The following is an 8,221-nucleotide window of genomic DNA, read 5'->3' as shown; positions in this document are numbered from 1 at the left end:
CACTTTTCACTGTGGACACAGAGGTTGCTTGCCCTCTTTTTGTGGCCTGTGAGCGTCTGCCTCTCCTTGACAGCCTTTCGGACATGATGTGGATAGAGATCGATATAGGGTATACGCAACCGACCGATAGATACTCAATGACCTGATATGATCTAATCAAAAGCCCTATATATAGATTTAGATCTATGTATGGTATATGGTCTATAGTATGCACTACTGGAGTATACTTCACTATCTGATCTCTTAACTTGTAAAAAAGCACAAATCTCTCTCCCTGCCTAACTGCTAGCAATGTCTCACTGCACTGTCTGACGGACTGCGAAAAAACTATTCTCTCCCTGCCCCAAACACGTTCCTCTTCGACTCGAACTCGAAGCTCATTCCTAGTCAAACCTCTTTTAGTTTATATTGAGTGGATCCAGACCACGGAATGGACTTGCACTTAGTTGCCTGAGGGTTGGATTGTCCTCACCTGGAGTCACCTTCAGTGAATCGTGGCCGCCGGATCAGCTTCTTAGCTGATGAATTGGAGCGCGCACTATTGCTCCCGCAAAACACTGTACAGGTACAGCGATTCAAGGGGACCTGCCGCCGTATATCTGCGGAGGCTGGTCGGCAAGTGGTTAAACACAATTTCAAAAATGATTTCAAACTGTTAAATAATCTTGAGAAAAATATTATGTAATCCATAGACAATAATCAATTAGCTAATATGATTCGTAATGTAATACATTTTGTTGGTATCTATAGCTTACAACGGTCCACTGCTCTTTGCTCTGTTATTAAATGATCTACTTTTAAAATGCTTTCTATGCAGAAATTACCGCCATGGGTGGCTTATGAAACAATTCAGCACAGGACATCTTCAGCTGGTCCCTTGACAGACTGGTTACCATGGAAGGCTCTGCTCTTGGCAACACACACAATCTCTATACTTCTCTAATTGTTAATTTTAAATATTGAAATAGTGATTTCTTGCAGGAGTCATGTATCCTAGGAATAGCCAACAGGCAAAATGTTTCAGAAAGGTCTGCAGTTTTGTGATACACACAATTAAATGATAACATAACTAAGCAAATTAAATATAAAACACTAAATCACATTTTAAATAAATGATCTACAAAACGAAGGTTTTATATATTTTTTTTACCGGTTACTTTATTCTAATTTTGGTAAAGCTTGATTTTATTAACAATTAAGGAAGAAGGCTTTAAGAGAAAACTGCATTACTATATTTCCTTTTCCTTAACTTGTGTACTGCGTCTAAGTAAACTAACTGGCATCTGTGAAAGCAATAGTTACATGACCTGATTTTATATATTTTTTTTGCTTCAGATGGCTTGCATTAAAAATACTACTTAAAATGTTGTTGTGCATTGTAAAATGGATACAAATAAATGCAACGTTTTAGCCTGTCAAATCTAATAAAAACCCTTTATATAAAGATTTAACTCTTGTTAAATAAAGGATATTACTTTTCAAAGTTTGTGCTGTAATGTACTTGTAAAGCAGCCACACCTTGGCAAAATAGTGCACTGTTACGGTTGAGCAAGCTCCTGTGTAACAAATAACAGTGTATAAATTGGGTTGTTAGGTTTACTGCCCAGTAGTTTGCTGCTCAGTTGTTTGCAGTACGTGCATTCAGCTGATAGTTTAGATTGGGACTCTAGTGCTTTTGTTCTACAAGCTTCAGATGAAACTTTAGCGGAGATGGATGAGTTCCGTGAATCGAGCAAGGTATGTGTATTTTATTTAGGATGTATTTTTTTATATTGATATACATAAATCATGAGAAACTGAAGATGCTGTTATACTTTGTCTAACAGAAGGGGCCTATGTTCAAGCTTGCAGTTTTAATTGCCTGTTAAACAGTAAAAGGTGTCAGTTCAATTCTTTTATTGGTAAGATAAGATGCTACATTCTGTGCAATGCCAAGGCAGTTACTATAATCTGTATACAGCTTGGTGAATCGAGAGTAAGCCTGTTGACAGCTGAAGTTATTATTCTTATAAAAAATGTAATCGGGCATCTTTTATTTCATTCTTACCACAAATGCATAGAACATTTCCCTATTAGAATTTTGTTTACTTCCATACATACCTCTTGCCAGCTGCCAATAGGAGTAACTGTACCCGCTTGAAGTAACGTCACATGTATAAATGATCTTGAATGACATTAACAGAACCCATTTGACTTTTTGCTTTTTAACCCTGCAACTTTTGCATTTAGGTAAATTCTGTTTTGCATTTATTTGACATTCAAAATCTCACATTCTTACAGTTCTGCATAAACTGTATCATATCCTCTGCCTCTGATGAGAATTTGGGTATCAAAGGCCAATGCAAAGCACCTCATTTATATGATAATTACATATAAGCAGTGGCTAGTGATTCACGATTCAAGTCATTTGGTCCTTTGGGACTTGTATGTTTACCAGACAGCAAGTATGTGATTATGTCGTGCTAATTAGTTTCCAGGTGACTGGAAAAATGAGCCCACATTCAATAATTGTATACTCGATAGGTCCATTTCCTAGTAACAAAGTTAATTCTAATTGAATAACTAATCCTCATTGAGCCAAATGAATGTGATTATGTATAAAACACTTCTTTTTTGCATGGTTACAAGAAAAAAAAAAAAAAACCCTATCACCGAAATATTACTCTTTTTTTTTTTTTCTTTGTATGACTTTCTGTCAAATGTCTTTGTGTACGTCACTCCTTTATCAGTCAGCTTAGATATTCTATAGGTGTGGCATTATTTGTATATATCAATTGAGTAAAATGTGAGTGATGCAAACTATATAGTTACGGCATTGCTTACACTCGAGGGATAGTTATTTACAATTGATAAAAATTAGATTTATGTTTGAATCTATGGGGTTTATTTAATCATGGGCAAGCAAATATGTGTTTTTTTTTTATTTTATTTGCATGTGACTGGGTAGTTTTCCCAAAATGAAATTACACCACATGCACGAGGCTCTGAGTAAGGTTTACTTGCCAAGTTCAATTTTCCTTGCAAAGTATACAGCTAATTTGTTTATAGGGTTAAGATTAAAATTACATTTGGGATCAATTTAAGGTCAGTTTTGGGGTTGAATTGGTACAAAAAGGAGTTCTTGCGCAAACTGATCAATTAGGTTCCTTGTTTCAATTTGCAAAAGAATAAAAAGTAAATTCTGACTAGAGATGGGCCGAACAACCCCCTCTGTTCGGTTTGCAGCAGAACTCCTGAACAGGGGAAAATGTATGCCCTGAACCACGAATTCCATTGAAGTCTATGGCTGCCAAACATGAATTAAAAGTGCCCATTTTGAAGGCTTATATGCAAGTAATTGGCCATAAAAGGAATATGGGGGTTCCTGTACTGCCCTGGGGGCATGTAGTAATGCAAAAAAACTATAATTTTTTCAGGAGCAGTGATTTTAATGATGAAGTGAAACAAAAAATGAAAACTTTATTCTATACCAAACAATTTTTATCGGCAAATGTTGTTTTTTTATTTTTTTATTTAGCTGTCAGCGGGTAAGCCCATTGACAGCTGACAACTCATTAGTTGTTAAGGACACTGGTGAACGTCCTGGCCCTGCTCCTTAATAACCAGCTTTTACTTTGCCCAGTCAGGGTGCAGGATACATAGTGCATTGCAGGGCATTCCACGCAGGGAATACCCTGCAAATTTAGGTGCCGAACAGAGCGAACAGCCAACATTCGGGCCAGACCATTCACCCAACACTAATTCTGACTATTATCAAAAAACTCAGTTTTTGTTTCCTTTTTTTTTTAATCAAATACATTTTTAAAATCCATTGAATAAAAGAAATGTAATACAAGATGACCATAAACACAACTTTGCACTATCTGATATGATCCATTTAAGAGTTAACCCAATGCAGAACGCAGGTCAGATTCAAAGCACAAACCCCCAAGTCTATTCGTCTTTAAAGATCAACTCCAGCTTAAAGTGGGGTACACACTTTAAGAAACTTATCCGAACGATTGTTTGATTTTCCTTGTTTCACTGCAAGTCGGAACTGAGTAAGGAAATAATGTATGACAATTCCCGTACGATAAAGGCATTTTTGTTATTTGTTTCTGATCATTTTATCATTAGAGATGATCGAACGGTTCGGGTCGACCATCGGTTCGACCCGAACATTGACTGAACTTGCGGAAAAAGTTCGGAATTCGGCAACCAGAACAGACCAAAATGCAATGGGACAGGAACTGGGCTTTAAAAGCCCTTGATTGGACCAGAAACATTAGTAAAAGCCAATTGAGGGGGCAGGAGGATGCTAGGAATGTGATTGGAGTGACTAGGGGGTCCAGAGGCCAATCAGTAGTGAATATGCCCCCCAGTATATAACATAGCCCCGCCAAATCTCTAGCACTGTAATACAGGGGCTGTGGGAGAGAGTGGAAGCAGTTCTGTTACTCCTGCTTCAAAAGTGTCATTTAAAAACACAACTGGGCGTTTTTGTTGCAGGTGTTTTTTTGGGCATTTTTGGGCGTCTTTGGAGGCAGGCATAACATCTGAACTTCTGTATAGGGGTATATATATATATATATATATATATACACACACACATATATGTATATATACACATACACACATATAGGTGTGATAGGAGCGGAGCCACATGCCTGCAAATAATTTCATTAGCGCAGGCATAGGGTTCCGCTACTTTCACACCTATGTGTGTATGTGTATATATACATACATGTGTGTGTGTGTGTATATACCCCTACACAGAAGTTCAGATGTTATGCCTGCCTCCAAAGACGTCCACAAAAAAGCCCAATAAACGCCTGCAACAAAAACGGCCAGGTGTGAAAGTAACGGAGCCCTATCCCTGCTCTACTGCAATTCTAAGACAAACAATCTTTTTTTTGTTTTCTGGTTCTGGACATGCTACAGAGCTGAAACTTCACAGGTACACTTTTTAGACCCCCCAGACACTAAATCCAAAGAAATCTAATTTTTTTTTTCAATAATTTTTTCAATAATTGGCTCTCTATCAAAAACGACAATTTTTAAGAACTTTTTTTGTGACAAACAATCTTTTTTTGTTTTCTGGTTCTGGACATGCTACAGAGCTGAAACTTCACAGGTACACTTTTTAGACCCCCCAGACACTAAATCCAAAGAAATCTCATTTTTTTTTTCAATAATTTTTTCAATAATTGTCTCTCCTTTAAAAACGACAATTTTTAAGAACTTTTTTGTGTGTGATTAATAGTCCCTGGGGCATGACCCAGAACCCTAGGCACTTTTTAGGGGCATTTATTGGGTTTTAGGGCTTCAAATGGTGTTTTTTGATTACCGAAGTTCGGGGCCATTGATTTCAATGGGGTTCTGGAATCTGAACCCAAACTTTTGGGAAGTTCGGGTGTTCTGGTCGAACCGAACTTTTCAAAAGTTCGATCATCCCCATTTATCATTAGTGCAGCAGGAGCACTGGGGTTGATTTACTAAAGACAGTACAGTCTTTGCAAATGCAGTTGCACTCATTTTTCCCAGAGCTTAATAAATGTGGTAAAGCATCACTTTGTAAAGAATATGCATCAAGATGCAAGGGGGAAAAAAACAGCATTTTTGCTTGCACATGACTAGATAATGCAAATCAGCACAGCTTTGCCACATTTGCTAAGCTCTTGGGAAAATCAGTGCAACTGCACTTGTGAGGTGCACAGTCTATTTGCCTTTAGTGAATAAACCCTCACAGTGTTGTTAACAGGGCAATAGGGACCCGCTGGATTTCTGACAGATCAGCAGGTATTTTTCTGTAGCTGCTTTGTTTTTAAAAAAAATAAAACATTGGGAATTATGCATTTATTGCAGCGTTCTGCTGATTTGTGCCCAGACAGACATGTTAAATCTCCTAGACGCAAAAGAAATGTAGTCACTCTAACCTAAGGGTCTGGAACAGTGATGAGCTCGGGTATGTTCAGATTAGCATCTGAACCCATGTGTGTGAGACCACCAGGAATCTGTCACCTGTATAGGCCAATATTCTGTGGGCTAGGACATTACCCAAACCACAGCCACACCTATACATGCCATTTGAGCAAGTGCAGCTGCAGGGTTGGGCAATGCCCTGGCCACAGGTGACAGATTCCTGTCAGGCTCACACACTTGGGTTTGGATCCTAGTCTGCACATGCCAAAGCTCATCACTAGTCGGGATGGAGACAGTCAGTGTGACAGAAAACTACAATCTTGTTTATTAAGGCTCTAGATTCTGGCTAAAACTGCATTTACACCTCAGCGTTTTAAATTGTGGACAGATTTGCCGCGATTTGGCCCGCTATTTCAAAACGCCCAGGTGTGAATGTTGAATCGCAGAACACACACTTGAGATGCCATTCATTTGAATGGCACCTAAAATCACGATGCGGTTCTGCAGTGATTGTCAAGCGATAAATTAAGCTGCAATCGTGGCAACCTGCATCGCGAGAAGCTTGTCTCCCAAAAGAAGTTTCGGAACTTTTTTGGGCAACAAGCTTCACGATGTGATTTGTCGCATTTGCAGCACAATTTATCGCGCACCAGTCATGGCAGAACCGCACTGCAATATTAGGTGCTATTCAAATGAATGGCATCTCAAATGTGCATTATGCGATTTTGTCATTCACACCTTGTCTTTTTGAAATCAGCCTAAAGGATCGCTTGGGGAGATTCCCCAAGTATCAAACACTATGCCAAACCTGGTTTTCCAGCAGGTTAAAGCCATGGGTGGTTTATAAACGGCTTTGTGAAATTCAAAAAAAAAATTTTGGAACTGTTGGCCAGGAAACAGTAAGTTTTTATCTTCTGTCTTATGTACCTATGTGTTGGAAGACTTAAAGGGCAACTCCACTTTCCTGGGGGAAAAAATAGCAAATTAAGAAAAAATAATATAGCGTATACAAGTCATATTGTAATTGAATGTTATTTAAAAATTACCTTTCCTTTTCAATCTGCAGCTGCTGTAATTTTTTTTTAAATGCAACACAATATGGCTACCTAGAGGTGTTCTGTACACAGAATGTGTACTGACCACACCCCAGAAACATAATTTCCTGCGTGTGTGATTGGCTCACTGATTTTCCCAGAAGTCTGCCTAAAATACAAGTCCAATTTAAGGCATCCCCTGGAACAAAAATTGAATTTTTGCTGAGATACTCCCACCAATAGGAACACGTCTAAAGGGATGCAGGGCCCAGCAGATTTACCTTATTAGTGCTCTGCAGCTTCACAGCTGGCTGATCATTATGAAAACCTTCCCATTAGACCCACTTCGCACAGAGGAACAAACAAAAGGTAGGAATCTGCAACAAAGGTTGTTATAATCCTTGAAATGTACAGAGATCACCCAGAGGGGAATGTTTTTTTTTCTCAACAAAAGTGGATTTACACTTTAACCACTTGCTGACCGCCGCACGACTATTTACTGCGGCGGTCAGCCCCTCACAGGCAAAGCGACGTAGTACTACGTCGCTAGCCTGTGAGGGTCTCGGGAGCGAGCCGGAGCCGCCGGAGGCACGCTCCCGCGTGGTCATGGACCCCCCCGCGCGTGTGACCGGCGGACCTGATCGTCCGCCGGTCACTCGCGATCATCGGTGGAGAGGGAGAAAGGCAGGTGGCTAATGTAAACACGCCGCCTGTTATTCTCCCCTGTGTAGGAATAGTGATCATACAGTTCTACTATGTAGGACCGTTGATCACTGTTCCTACACCTCAAGCCATAGCCAATCTCAGTTAGAATCACGCCCCTAGGGACACACATAACCCCCTCCTTCTCAAATAAAGTTAACCCCTTCACTGCCGGTGTAATTTTACAGTAACAGTGCATATTTATAGCACTGATCACTGTAGTAATGTCACTGGTAACCCCAAAAGTGCCAAAAATGTCAGTCAAGGGTCCGATCTGTCCGCCGCAATGTCGCAGTACCGCAAAAAAAATCGCAGATCGCCACCATTGCACGTTAAAAAAAAAAACAACAAAAATGACAAAAATCTTTCCATTTGTTAGTAAACGCAATAACTTTTGTGCAAACCAATCAAAATATGCCTTTTGCGATTTTTTTTTTTTTTTTACCAAACATATGTAGCATAAAACAAATTGGCCGGAAATGTTAAAAAAGTTTGATTTGTACATTTTTTTGGGGGGAATTTCATATAAAAAAATGTGAAAAAATATTGTTATTTTTGCAAAATTGACGCTCTTTTTTTGTTTA

At 39.1% G+C, this 8,221-nt stretch overlaps 1 long non-coding RNA gene across 1 annotated transcript in view; it reads left to right on the top strand.

Annotated features, from left to right (window-relative positions):
- Positions 1–1,617: 1,617 nt before the first annotated feature.
- The window catches only part of LOC309553509, a 135,143-nt gene continuing 128,539 nt past the window's right edge, over positions 1,618–8,221 (top strand). The window contains exon 1 of the long non-coding RNA XR_014225175.1: positions 1,618–1,737. This is a non-coding gene — a long non-coding RNA (uncharacterized lncRNA). The remainder of the gene's footprint in view (positions 1,738–8,221) is intronic.

The sequence above is a fragment of the Pelophylax lessonae genome (assembly GCF_965119305.1).
Source record: "Pelophylax lessonae genome assembly, chromosome: 4".
NCBI lineage: Eukaryota > Metazoa > Chordata > Amphibia > Anura > Ranidae > Pelophylax > Pelophylax lessonae.
This window is presented reverse-complemented; position numbering and strand designations above follow the sequence as displayed.